At 47.1% G+C, this 12,054-nt stretch overlaps 1 protein-coding gene and 1 pseudogene across 6 annotated transcripts in view; one reads left to right on the top strand and one right to left on the bottom strand.

Annotated features, from left to right (window-relative positions):
- C10H15orf39 (chromosome 10 C15orf39 homolog) overlaps window positions 1-11,003 on the bottom strand; it is a 33,279-nt gene extending 22,276 nt beyond the window's left edge. For 4 of the 6 annotated variants that reach the window (XR_012153946.1, XR_012153945.1, XM_073303433.1 and 1 more), the window contains exon 1: window positions 10,583-11,003. The gene's annotated coding sequence lies outside the window, so the exon portion shown is untranslated. Of the gene's footprint in view, window positions 1-9,428 lie in introns of all 6 variants that reach the window. The other 2 variants (XM_073303434.1, XM_073303435.1) reach the window with 2 other exon arrangements.
- Window positions 3,633-4,026, top strand: LOC140917917 (histone H4-like; annotated as a pseudogene).
- Window positions 11,004-12,054: the final 1,051 nt, after the last annotated feature.

Below are 12,054 nucleotides of genomic sequence, written 5' to 3'. Positions count from 1 at the left end.
TGGCAAGATCTAGTGCTCACAGAATGTGACTGGGAGGGAAACATGGAGGAAATAGAAAGTGGGGATGAAATAAAGGTCTTGTCTACACAGAAGAAATTGACCAGCATAGCTATTCTGGCATAACTCCCCCCTCTGGACATGATATTCCAAACAGTCTGCTTTATGAGTGGAATACTTATTCCAAATAAAGTCACTTTTACTTCAGACTAGAGCATCCACACAGGGAGCTACTGAAGAATAGTTATTCTGGTCAATTTTCCTGTGGAGGCACGCCCATGGAGCATTTAAAAGGATGACCTGCAAAGGATTAAACAAAACCCACATGAAAGGTCAAGTTTTTAATGATTTAATAAAGAGGCCCAAGCGATTTTTTTTAAACCCCACTTTACATGATTAAAAAAAGCAAAACACTTTAAGGGGCCATTATGATCTGAACTCTTGCATAACCCAGGCCACAGAAATTTCACCCTGTGATCCCTGCATCTAGCCTAACAGATCATAGTCAAACTAGAGCCAATCTTCTCATAAGACATCCAACCTTCATTTAAAAGCTTTGAGTCTGATTTTCCCCCTCCACTGCATTTCCCTCTTCTCCCAGAGTAACATTCAGTTTTCAATACCACATAGGATTCTTCCATCAAAGAGAGAAAAGGCTGTTTCTTTGCAATATCCCCACCAGAGTCACATTGACTGTGGAGATTTAGAAGTGGAAAGGTGGTTTCCCTACACAGAACCTGCAAAGATAAATTCTGAACCCGAATTGGTTAGCCGAAACTGGAATGACAGCTCCTCCCTTACTCAGCTGGTCAACTGATTTACTTGCCCTTTAAGTAGTCTGCTGCTCTAAGATATATCAGTTCTCACCCCAAAACTCTGTAGTTTGTTTTCCTGAGCAAAGGGATTATAAGTAAGATTTATATTGAGAATAAGAGTTTGGTAGTTAACTATGGATATAAAATCCTCTCCAATTTGTTTCTCCCCCTATTTAATTTCAGCAACTTTTCCTTTTTCGGAGGGAAACTATTTCCCCAAGTCACCATCTGTACTTGAGATTGGGGAGCCCCCCCCCTTTTTTTCCCTGCAATTATTTAACTTTTCCCCTCACGTTTGAGAATCAAGGTTCCCCCCTTTACGTCCACTGGAACGTATCAAGGGAAACAGTGGATTCTCCACCTCTTGATGTCTTCAGATGAAGACTAGATGCCTTTCCAGGAAGTTGCGCTTTCGCCAAACAATGTATTGGGCCCAATTACAGGGCAACGGGCCGAAATCCTCAGGCCTGTGTTATATAAGAGGTCAGACAACATGATCTAATGATCTCTTCTGGTCTTAAAGTCTATGAAACGCCTTCCTGTACAACAACTGGTTTATTTAGAGCCATGTAGAACTGGAATACCACCACCCTGTCAGACATATGGGTCTTTAAACTGAGCAGATTCTCCATCTCCCCTTGAAGCAAGCCAAGGAAAGTGTGGGCCCCTTACTGAATGAGGGAGGCAACCTAGTGACAGAGGATGTGGAAAAAGCTAATGTACTCAATGCTTTTTTTGCCTCTGTCTTCACTAACAAGGTCAGCTCCCAGACTGCTGCGCTGGGCATCACAAAATGGGGAAGAGATGGCCAGCCCTCTGTGGAGATAGAGGTGGTTAGGGACTATTTAGAAAAGCTGGACATGCACAAGTCCATGGGGCCGGACGAGTTGCATCCGAGAGTGCTGAAGGAATTGGCGGCTGTGATTGCAGAGCCATTGGCCATTATCTTTGAAAACTCGCGGGGAAGTCCCGGATGACTGGAAAAAGGCTAATGTAGTGCCAATCTTTAAAAAAGGGAAGAAGGAGGATCCTGGGAACTACAGGCCAGTCAGCCTCACCTCAGTCCCTGGAAAAATCATGGAGCAGGTCCTCAAAGAATCAATCCTGATGCACTTGCATGAGAGGAAAGTGATCAGGAACAGCCAGCATGGATTCACCAAGGGAAGGTCATGCCTGACTAATCTAATCGCCTTTTATGATGAGATTACTGGTTCTGTGGATGAAGGGAAAGCAGTGGATGTATTGTTTCTTGACTTTAGCAAAGCTTTTGACACGGTCTCCCACAGTATTCTTGTCAGCAAGTTAAGGAAGTATGGGCTGGATGAATGCACTATAAGGTGGGTAGAAAGCTGGCTAGATTGTTGGGCTCAACGGGTAGTGATCAATGGCTCCATGTCTAGTTGGCAGCCGGTGTCAAGTGGAGTGCCCCAAGGGTCGGTCCTGGGGCCGGTTTTGTTCAATATCTTCATAAATGATCTGGAGGATGGTGTGGATTGCACTCTCAGCAAATTTGCGGATGATACTAAACTGGGAGGAGTGGTAGATACGCTGGAGGGGAGGGATAGGATACAGAGGGACCTAGACAAATTGGAGGATTGGGCCAAAAGAAATCTGATGAGGTTCAATAAGGATAAGTGCAGGGTCCTGCACTTAGGATGGAAGAATCCAATGCACCGCTACAGACTAGGGACCGAATGGCTAGGCAGCAGTTCTGCGGAAAAGGACCTAGGGGTGACAGTGGACGAGAAGCTGGATATGAGTCAGCAGTGTGCCCTTGTTGCCAAGAAGGCCAATGGCATTTTGGGATGTATAAGTAGGGGCATAGCGAGCAGATAGAGGGACGTGATCGTTCCCCTCTATTCGACATTGGTGAGGCCTCATCTGGAGTACTGTGTCCAGTTTTGGGCCCCACACTACAAGAAGGATGTGGATAAATTGGAGAGAGTCCAGCAAAGGGCAACAAAAATGATTAGGGGTCTGGAACACATGACTTATGAGGAGAGGCTGAGGGAGCTGGGATAGTTGAACCTGCAGAAGAGAAGAATGAGGGGGGATTTGATAGCTGCTTTCAACTACCTGAAAGGGGGTTCCAAAGAGGATGGCTCTAGACTGTTCTCAATGGTAGCAGATGACAGAACGAGGAGTAATGGTCTCAAGTTGCAGTGTGGGAGGTTTAGATTGGATATTAGGAAAAACTTTTTCACTAGGAGGATGGTGAAACACTGTAATGCGTTACCTAGGGAGGTGGTAGAATCTCCTTCCTTAGAGGTTTTTAAGGTCAGGCTTGACAAAGCCCTGGCTGGGATGATTTAACTGGGAATTGGTCCTGCTTCGAGCAGGGGGTTGGACTAGATGACCTTCAGGGTTCCCTTCCAACCCTGATATTCTATGATTCTATGTGGTGGGATCTCAGGGGGGCAGATTCATCCATGGGGTAACTCGACTGAAGTCAGGAATTCATTTGGCCCATTGCCTCACTCTGAAGCAGTTGGACGCGCACGCCACTGTTGCACATGATCACTATTCCCCCCCACACACACATACCCTGGAGCAGGACACAAGTCCACAGGATTTAAAAGCTAAAAGAGTTGTGGGGCGTGAGGGGGAAGGTGGAGAAAAGAGGAAGAAAGAGGGTGATAAAACCTCTCTCTCATAGCAAAGGCAGCAGGAACTGCCACAGCATGAGCATGGGCTTTATGGTTCGGTTTCTTCCTTTTGCTAGGAAGCTGTGTGCAGCACCCGCTTCCTCAGGAAAATAATAGGTGATTGTTAGTCCGAGTTCTGGTTTTCTGAGAGCGGTGGTTCCAAGGTCGTAGCATTATGTCTGGTCGCGGCAAAGGTGGTAAGGGCTTGGGAAAGGGGGGTGCTAAGCACCATCGCAAGGTGCTCCGTGATAACATTCAGGGTATCACGAAGCCGGCTATTCGTCATTTGGCGCGCTGTGGTGGTGTAAAGCGTATTTCTGGCTTGATCTATGAAGAAACCTGAGGAGTGCTGAAAGTGTTTTTAGAGAAAGTGATCCGTGATGCTGTCACTTACACCGAACATGCCAAGCAAAAGACTGTGACTGCTATGGACATAGTTTATGCTCTGAAACGCCAGGGTCGCACTCTCTATGGATTCGGGGGCTAAGTTTCCATCCGGTTTTAAAGTTGAAACATCCTCAAAAGCCAGTCCCCAGTGCGAGAAAGTGGGCCACATCTGTATCAGATTATGAACTCCTTTTGTGTTTTCTGTGCTAAACACATGCCTAAAACTTGCCCCAGGCAGCCAGCTGTACTGAGTTCCAGACAGAGGCACTGCCAGGAAAGGTGCTTGACACCTCGTGAAGGGCCATCACTGAGAAGCCAGCACAGAGCGATTTGGAGCCACTGACTTTGAATGGCTATATGGCTGGCCCACCCCCAAGGGAACAATGGGTTTTCTTTACAGGGGTCCATAGGTGGTGAGAAACCGGAGAGAGAGGCAGCTGGAGTTTTCCAGCTGAGCACGTGGCAAGGGGACAGAGACTGTATTTGGGAGCAAGTCTCTGCTCTGAGCACATGGAAGCAGGACAGGCAGGAGAGACTCTCTACGGTTGCCAGGTGGCATTTACATGGCATGCGGCAAGAAGACTCATGCACCTGCCCTCATGTAGTTCACGAGTTCAGTAACATGGAGTGACTCTGACAGCATAGTCACCTGGGTGTCTCCTCGCCCTTCTTGTTTCTGACAGGTTTGTTTACCTCACCTTTCCCCTCTGTTACAGAGGTGCTCTCACTGGAAGCCAGTACTTGAGGATTGGTTGAGATAATGTGATCAGGAGGCTCCTTGGCAATTTACCTTTAACCTCCTTTAATTAGAATACACCTTAACAATGTTGGCTGTTTACAGTGCTAAAGTCCTCAACGAAAGAATACCTGACTGCCAGATGACCTATGATACCTTCCACACCCCCATTCCCTGGAAGTCTTCTACTGCCCCTGAGGGAGGAGACGCTAATAAAGTCAGATGTCAGTTAGATAAACATGTTGCCGCTCTTATCAGAGGGTCTGCAAGGTCTTTTCAAACATCAGTTCAGCTTCACAACACCCCTGTTATCAGACCTTGTGTGCTGATGGAGAAACTAAGTCATTGAAAAATAGGAAGTGAATGGCCTGAAGTCACAATGGAGTTACTAGGCAGAGCTGGGATTAGACCCAAGTGATGCCCCCTAACCACTACTTCATGGATTAGCAGGTCTGACAGGACACAGCAGCTTTTCTGAATTTGCGAGTATTGGATGCCACCTTGTTGCCCAAGTGGTGGTTAAGAGACTCAAATTTCAAAATGCAGACCTGATCTGAATGTACTCAGTTGGAATGTCCAAGTTCTGGACAGAGAGGGTGTTTCGGCATGTGTTTCGAGAGGAGTTTATGTTGAAATCCATCTATAGTGACCACTCAGGAGTGAATTCTGTAGCTGAGGTTGTAGAGAGATTCCATTTATCTTTCCTTTCCGATTTTCACATGGTCATGATGTACCTTCTGGAAAATTGAGGTGAAGAGAGTGTGTGGATCCTAAGATTTTAGGGCCTTCCTATGGGTTTTTCCTACAACTCTGTTTTTTGGAAACTCCAAACTTTTTTAATTAAAAAGAAAATTATACAACCAAGCAGCAAACACAATTCAACTTTGTAGCGAGCACAAGACCATCACCCCGTCTCCAAACCACACAGAAGCCCAGAAGCACAATAAGATCCTGACAACACGGCGGTAATTTTAGTAGGCAGGGCCCAACTCACATAGGTAATCTTCACAATGAAGACAGGCTGGCTGCTGGGATTAACCCAGCCTTGCAGAAAACTAACAGAAGGGAAAACATACCCTTCCCCCTTCCCCCCCCCTCCCCCGTTCTCCTTGATGGAGGTATGAATGTCAAAACCTAAACTATTCTAATGCTAAATACTATATTTAAAGTGATCAGACTAAGCACAACAAATTTCTTTAACTGAAAAAAACCAAACCCTAACCCCACAATAAATTAAGTGCAAAATACTACATTACTGCAACAGTAAATTTATTAATTGACATGCACAAAGGACGTTTTCCTCTCCCCAATTCCTAATGAATTTGTGTTCCAGCATACAGGGTTTTTTGGTAGACTGAATTATCAAAGTATTTTCATTTGGTTACATTTACTTTAAGGCTGTTGCAAATTTAGCAGTTCTTAACAGTCACTGAACTAACAGTGTCTAACTCATTATGAGGAAAAAGAACAGGAGGACTTGTGGCTCCTTAGAGACTAACAAATTTATTTGAGCATAAGCTTTCGTGAGCTACAGCTCACTTCATCGGATGCTGAAGCTCTAGCTCACGAAAGCTTATGCTCAAATAAATTTGTTAGCCTCTAAGGTGCCACAAGTCCTCCTTTTCTTTTTGCGGATACAGACTAACACAGCTGCTACTCTGAAATCTGTCATTATGAGGAGACTTTGAAACAATATTCTTGAAGCTTGAACTGCAAGACGTTTCTCCCTCCCCACCTTCCTGAGGAGCATTAAGAGGACATCATTCCTGCCATCCCACGCCACTAGGCCAGATTTCTGAATAGCATTGTGGGTAAATATTTTTCATTTAAGAACACATCCCAAATAAACAGCCCATTTGATATTTAATCTGTGTTTGAACTTTGTAATCTATTGCTCAGGCTACTTGTCCATTTCCATTATTTATAAAGCACTCCAGGATGAAAAAGCTAAATAAGCGCTAAGTGTTGTTAAAAGCAGTTTGCGTGCACAATAAGCAATATATGAACACACAGCTATTTGAGGTGGGGGGGACAGGGGAGAAGCCCTTTGTCTTTTCCGTGTATACAGTTCAGCTGCCTCCACTGGGACTATACCTTTAGGCCCAGATCCTGCCTTACACATACAAGTAGTGCCAACAAAGCCAATGGAAGTACTTTAATGAGAAAGGTTTATAAGCTCGTGGTCTTAACAGTTACAAGACTGATAAGCACCTGGCACAGATAAAGCTACAAAAACAAAGGCTATTGTCTCATCGTACCATCCGTGTAGGAAGCGGAGGCAAGGGAAATGCCTGAATGAATTTCAGCACGTGCAGAGTCCTTTGTGAGCGATTTTGAAACCACTCACAGATAATGACTGGGGGGGGGAAAGGTGGGCGGATTAAATAGATTTATTCCTGTTTTCAGATGGGTTTTTCCCAGAAGCTGGGGGGGTGGGGGCTGAGAAGAAAAGAAATGCTCTCTTTTTTTTAAGTGGGGAAATGTGAAGAAAATCATATTCATTATAAGAACTGATTGGTCACAATCTGCTTTATCCGGCACATTTCTGAGGTTTTTAAAAGGGTGCTGGTGAGGTTCCCACCCCACCGCCTCCCCCCAATGAAAGGAATTAAATGAAACCATCCAGCACATGTCTACTGGGGCTGCCACCCCCAGCCTCAGAGCCTGCTCTGGAGGTTTCATACATTTGTTTTTGTTTTGACAACTCAGAACAAGTACAACTGTGTCGATCATTTCACCCTCAGGGGCCAAGCCATCACGCGGCCGCCACACCACACAATACAGCCCGCCCTGCCCTTCCTCCACATGATTAGGTGCCCAACAACTCAGGAAAAACAACAACAAGTGTAAGTCTCTCATTTCAGCCTCTCTCCTCCTACCCCCATGTGGTATGAGGAGGTAATCATCAACTACCAGCCAATCCAAAAGAGACAGGTAGCAACAAGCCAAGAGATTTCCAGCCACCTTTTTAAACTCCCATTCACGCGCCAGTTGTCCAGATCTAAGGGCAGGAGTCCTACAGTCCTACCACACTTGTGCTCCTGTAGCAGCCCCGTGAAGCCGCTGCCCTCACACTAAAGCGTACAGCTCCCATGAAGGTATCAGTAGTTGGCCAGGGAATTAGGTGAATCAGAATTACATTCTCATTCCTTGTCTCTCACCATCCATTCAAAGAGATTTATTCAGTCCCTCCCAGCCAGGTCCTCCTCAGTTTCTAGACTCCTTATAAGCAGCTTTGCCAACTACTGCAGAGCCTCCTTTGAAGCTCCATCTGTGCTGTTGGGTCCCATCAAGCATATGGGAAAGGCCACAAAAGATTCCGGGGCAGGGACGAGGCATGGATGGCAAGATAGAGGAAGAGGTGCCAAAGGGTGGGAAATGGGGGAGAACTCCAGCCTCAAAAGATCTGTACCCCTTTTGAGAGAGACAAGGTGGGCGAGGCCATATCTTTTACTGGACCAACTTTGCTGGTGAAAGAGGCAAGCCTTTGAGCTCCATAGAGCTCTTCTTTGGGCCAGCATTTTGCTCAGCTCAACACTGCTAGTTCAAAAAGACAAAAAGCACCTTGTTGTTAGAAGCCCCTCTCACTGAAAATACACTGTTAAAAGCTGCTTTTAATGCATGCAAATGGTGCTGGACTGACAGCTCACACAACTCTCTACAGCCCACATTGGTGACTAGATGGTAACAGCTTTAGCTAGCACCTCAGGCCAGATTTGAACTGGCAGCCAAAAGAGGTGGGAGACACTTGATCCTATTGCCAGTTCCTGGATCCATTTATAACCTGCAAATACACATTTTATAAGACAGTGGGCACCATTTTGGAGAACACTGGTGGCAGCTATCACGTAAAAACAAAACTGACACCATATGAAACAAGCAGCCTGTAAAGGCAGGGTCAAAGTCTTAAAGTGTAAATATTTTTAAAATGTTGCCCAAAAGCTACTGGAATTCTCTCTACAATTATGAGAGTTTCTGCGCAGTTGCAATGCTGGTTTCATGATCTCAGAGACCCTGTGCCCCTGCAAAGGAAATCGCCTTCCAGTAACCTCTCCAGCAGTCTTTGACTTAGGGTTCGAGCCTGCATTGAGGTCAGTGGCAGGATGAGGTATGGAAGATGTCAGGGTTCAAGCCCTTACTCACATTGCACAGCTTATTCTCCTGAAGAAGCACTTCACTATTGGATCTTTCAAATGGTGAGGCAAAGCCAAGTTTTCCCTTTAACCAAATTCATTTGTTTTAAGTTGATGTTTATGAAGTTGTGTACTCACTCACTCACTCCCCTTCCTGCAGGGGAGTGCATCATTTTTATTGGAAATAGGAGAATTATTTCTAAGAGCACTTGAAGAGTACCATAAGTAAGGAAGAATGCTCTATGCCTGGATGTGGAGCTGGTCCAGTAAGGCAGGAGAACAATTAAGCGTCCTTTGATTCCAGAAACAGATAACATTATCTGAATGCTTGTAGCAAATAAGCTATAAAGATAGGACAACACCTGCAAATGAATACCGTATGCACAGATCTGGTTCAAACATACCAGTTTAATTTAAAATATAACAAGCCGAGACATATGCATTTTAGAGCTGGTGGCCACTTACAGGCAGTCACAAAACAACAAAGCACTAACTATTTAAGTCTAACTATACTTGCTCTAATGATCTATTAAAGAATTAAGAAAAGCTGAAACCGAAACTTAACCAAAAGTTCATGTATGTGTGGATGTACTATTGTCAAATGTCCTTTATTCAATACACACATTCACACAAATGGTATTTCCTAAGTTCTGCCCACTGAGCCCCTTTGTTGATGCAAGTACTATAGTTACCAAAAAAAATAAACCTTACTTACTGTTCATCAATGCCTGTTGATTTAAATGAGAGTTGAATACGTCCCTGAAAGCAGCATTTGGCCCAAAATACACATTGTACATAAACCACAGGAACCTAAACTCTCCATAAATGGGTAAGAAGCTGTAACTGAAGCCTGAAGACCATTATGCTCTTAACCATCCAACAAGAAACAGATGATCTGTGGGAATTAATAAAAACTCAGTGCAGTGGGGGGGGGACGACCTTGGGGAAAACTCTATATAAAATATATAACTGTTGTGTCAGAGAGGCGGATTATAACCAGCCCCTTTTACAAAAAATTATATTGCCAGTTGCTGAAAGTTATTCTCATGGTCACAGGCCAGGCTCCAGTCCAGTCATTTTATCACTGTTAAGGAGTGATAAAACTGAAGGGAAATGAGAAACAATAAATACCACTAGTGAACCAGGTTTAACAGACTATAGAAGAATCTATACACAGAAAAATTTAATTTGCGAACTCTTCCTCTCCAGAAGTTGTGCTTGCACACATGCTGCGGCACCTCAGAACGATAGAAAAGGCATTTTTAAAATAAAAGACGAGGGTTATTTTTTAAAATGGAGAGTTTTCTTAAAAACAAATGGTTCCAAACCGTAAGAAAAAGAAGGAACTTGCCAAGAGACATTATAGAATCATTCTGTGAAGCACATTTTTGGCATTAGCCCAAATCCACCAAGTAGACTAAACAACTAGCTAAAAGCCTTGGTAATACCCAAGAAAGGGGGGGGATGGTCAAGAATTCTCCATCTCAGATCCCCACCCAGGCCTCTGCACAGCCGATGCTGAGTCTCCCACACAGAGGGAGGAACCACATTCACCTCTCCGGTTTCTATTCCCCCAGCCTCCAGTAATCTGATGCAATAACAGATCTTTCGGTTCCTCTCCGCTCCCTGCCTCACACGACAGACTACGCGGTGCTTTTTAAGGGGGGTGCTGGGGAATGGAGAGACGAAGCAATTTGGCAGAGTGACTTGTTCTGCCCCCCAGCCCACGGTCTGGCAGTGCCCCTCTCCTCTGAGCACGGGGACAGCCAGCGATGGCCAAACAAGAGACTGAACCGTCTCGCCTCGCCCCCAGCACGTTGTCCTGACGTAGCCGGCTGGCTGCTGTGAGTGGGGGGCGGCTGGGCTAACCTGTGGCTGCTGGTGCCGGGACCGGCTGCTCCCCGCAGGTAAACTGGCCCTCCCCAGGCGCATGGTCCAGAGCCAGCGGGGGGCTCCGGCGGAGGAAGGGGCTCTCTGCGCTGGGCAGGGCGGTGAAGCCGGGCGCTCAGCAGCCACGTCTGGGTACCTCTCTTCCCAAAGCCCGCCGTGCGCTCCCGGCCACGCCGCATCCACCTCCGAGCGAGGGAGCGCTGGTCCCAGCCCCACTCCGTCCCCGTGAGAGCGATCGGGGCAGGCAGGCATCCAGGGCTGTAAATTCAGCCTGACAGGCTTTTCCTCCCGGGCTGCTCCGGATCAAGAGGGGAAGAAAAACACCCCACCGCAGGAACGGGTTTGGAGCCGCTGCCGGCCAGAGCTGAGAACCCGCTGCATTGTGAATGTGAAGAGGAAGTTAGTCAGTGGGAGGAAGGGGAAGGGGGGTGGGAGGATAAGGGGGGCCCTAGGGAGAGGGTGGGGAAGAGGGAGGAGTTGAAAGGGAACGAAGTGCTGGCAGGCGTGAGCCGGGACTCAGGGTGAGGGCAGGCTGCATGGGCTGAGATTGTGACCCAGCCTGGGCGTGGGATTGAAGAGACTCGCGAAGGGTTTCACAGTCACAAGCGGCCACATGGAGACTTTGCCTCCGCTCACTGTGAGGGCCACTACGCTGAAGGAGCTGGCCAGGCTCAAGCCAAAGCTACAGAGCATGAGTGGATGATGAGCAGGGCAAAGCCATGGCATTAGCAGCCCATGAGCCTGGCCAACTCAGTGGAGCATCAGTGGGGTGGCACTGAAATGTCCTACCTCCCGCTGGTGGCTGGGGCCCTTGGTGGGTTTCCATCTGGCTGTGTACCCTTCTGCCACCAGTTCCTCCCCGCTGGAGAATTGAATCAATCTAGAGGCCAGGGTGTCTGACTGGTTGCAGTGGTGGATGAGGCTGATTTGGTGTCTTTCCCTTCAGCGGAGGGTGCTGGTGCTCAACAAGTTGGTCCTGCCCGTGCTCTGGCAGTGGTTCAGCAGCCGAGCCCACCCCATGCTCCCTGGCCCGCCTCCAGAAGGAATTTTTTCTGGAATGGGCTACACTGGGTCTCTGCGGATGTCCTGAGTCTTCCCTGTGGGGAAAGCAGACAGGGCCTAGTCTGCATCCACAGCCAGGTCTACACCTTCCACCTTCAGGCCCTGCAGAGACTCCTCAGCAGTGCAGGTGGAGTGTGCGGGCACATGCCTTCCTCAGCCACCTCAGAGACCAGCAGCTCTTTTATCTCTACCTGAGACACCTCCCCTGAGATCTTCTTCACCAGGACCTCCTCAGGAGCTGGAAGCTAGTGTCAGCACCCAGGTCCATATCAACTGTCAAGGGGGAAGATCTCCATACCAAACCTCTGCTACACAACCCCCCATCTACGTGTGCAAGTGATGGAGTCCCCCTTGGTGTGCCGGAGGTTGGCCCTGACTGGCACCCCCAG

This window comes from Lepidochelys kempii, chromosome 10 (genome assembly GCF_965140265.1).
Source record: "Lepidochelys kempii isolate rLepKem1 chromosome 10, rLepKem1.hap2, whole genome shotgun sequence".
Classification (NCBI taxonomy): Eukaryota; Metazoa; Chordata; order Testudines; family Cheloniidae; genus Lepidochelys; species Lepidochelys kempii.
The sequence above is the reverse complement of the archived record's forward strand: the minus strand, read 5'-3'. Positions and strand labels throughout refer to the sequence as shown.